This window comes from Macaca thibetana, chromosome 3 (genome assembly GCF_024542745.1).
Source record: "Macaca thibetana thibetana isolate TM-01 chromosome 3, ASM2454274v1, whole genome shotgun sequence".
Taxonomy (NCBI): Eukaryota; Metazoa; Chordata; class Mammalia; order Primates; family Cercopithecidae; genus Macaca; species Macaca thibetana.
The window spans coordinates 55,715,725-55,717,715 of record NC_065580.1 but is presented as its reverse complement, the minus strand read 5'-3'; the positions used below and the strand labels follow the sequence as shown (position 1 = coordinate 55,717,715).

At 48.7% G+C, this 1,991-nt stretch overlaps 1 pseudogene across 1 annotated transcript; it reads right to left on the bottom strand.

The window, feature by feature from the left end:
- Nucleotides 1-672: 672 nt before the first annotated feature.
- Nucleotides 673-1,513, bottom strand: LOC126949857 (60S ribosomal protein L7a-like; annotated as a pseudogene). Its single transcript, XR_007723980.1, has one exon. The product of XR_007723980.1 is annotated as a 60S ribosomal protein L7a-like (transcript).
- Between the last annotated feature and the right edge of the window lie 478 nt (nucleotides 1,514-1,991).

Sequence of the window (1,991 nt, the reverse complement as noted above, 5' to 3'; positions counted from 1 at the left end):
TGATAAACTGCCTTTGCTGGTAGTGTAGCAGGACCAGCCGCAGACAAAACTCCTCAGACGCCGGATTAAAGAAGGAAGAGGTTTTTTATTCGGCCGGGAGCGTAGGCAGACTCGCGTCTTAAGAGCCGAGCTCCCTGAGAAAGAAATACTTGGCCTTTTTAAAGGTTTACAACTTTAAGGGGTCCACCTGAAAGGGTCATGATAAATCGAGCAAGCGTGGGAAACGTGACTGGGGGCTACATGCATCAGCTAACAGAACAGAAAGTTTTACAATGCTTTTTTCATACAGTGTCTGGAATTTACAGATAACACAAGTAGTTTAGGCCAGGGGTTGATGTTATTATTATTACTTTGTTTAACTCCTAGGGTCGGGTGGTGGTGCCAAGGTTGTCTGGTTATTTATCTTTTGTTTCTTTCTCGCTTTCCTCCTGTGTTGTGAACTAGGCAAGGTGGGGGGAGGAGGGCAGCAGGAGTAGTAGTGGTCTCCTTCCTTAGTGGCACCAGGTACCTAATACACTAACACAATAATAGCAATGTTGTTAATACCTGTTCAGTGTTTACATATAGTAGGCACTGTTCTGGGCACTTTACATGGATTTACTTGTATAGATACTGCTATTATTTCTAATTTAGAGATGACTTTACTTTTTTTTTGAAGGAAAATTTGTATGTAAATTATTTTTATGTACAGAAAACTCAACAGTGTACATTTAACCCAGCTTAGTGGCAAGTTCTTTAGCCTTTGCCTTTTCGAGCTTGGCGATACGAGCCACAGACTTGGGACCCAGGACATTGCCGCCCCAGTGACGGCGGATCTCATCGTATCTGTCGTTGTAATTGGTCCTGATAGCTTCCACCAGCTTAGCCAAAGTGCCTTTGTCTTCCGAGTTCACCTGTGTGAAGGCGACAGTGGTGCAGGTCTTCCTGTGGACTAGACGGCCCAGTCTGGCCTTCCCCTTGATAATGCAGTAAGGGACCCCCATTTTACGACACAGGGCAGGCAAGAAGACAACCAGCTCGATGGGATCCACGTCATGTGCAATCACCACCAGCTGAGCCTTCTTGTTCTCCACCAAGGTGGTGACGGTGTTAACTCCTGCTCGAAGGACAGGTGGTCTCTTAGTGGGGACATCCCCTTTGCCAGCAGCTTTCTTCTCGGCCAGGGCCAACAGCCTCTGCTGCTTCTCTTGCTTTGTCTCTGGTCTGTACTTGTGGGCCAGCTTAAGCAGCTGAGTAGCTGTTTGGCGGTCCAGGGCCTGGGTGAACTGGTTAATAGCAGGAGGCACTTTCAGCCGCTTTTAGAGGATGGCTCTCTGCCGCTGCAACCTGATATAGCGAGGCCATTTCACAAAGCGGGTGAGGTCTCTTTTGGGCTGGATGTCCTGTCCAATGCCAAAATTCTTAGGTCTTTTCTCAAACAGGGGATTCACCACTTTCTTGGCCTCCTGCTTTTTCACGACAGCAGGGGCTGGAGCCACCTTCTTCCCCTTGGCCTTCTTTCCTTTCCGCATCTTGGGCGGCGGGAGGAGAGAGCGAGATGACTTTACTTTTAATATGAGTCTTCCCCACCCTCTACCCGCTTCCCATCCTTGCTGGCTTAATTTCATTTCTTTGGTGTTAGAATATTAGGGAGTGGGCCGGGCGCGGTGGCTCAAGCCTGTAATCCCAGCACTTTGGGAGGCCGAGACGGGCGGATCACGAGGTCAGGAGATCGAGACCATCCTGGCTAACCCGGTGAAACCCCGTCTCTACTAAAAAATACAAAAAACTAGCCGGGCGAGGTGGCGGGCGCCTGTAATCCCAGCTACTCGGGAGGCTGAGGCAGGAGAATGGCGTAAACCCGGGAGGCGGAGCTTGCAGTGAGCTGAGATCCGGCCACTGCATTCCAGCCTGGGCGACAGAGCAAGACTCCGTCTCAAAAAAAAAAAAAAAAAAAAAAAAAAAAAAAAAGAATAAAAAAGAATATTAGGGAGAGCATCAGGAAGAATAGC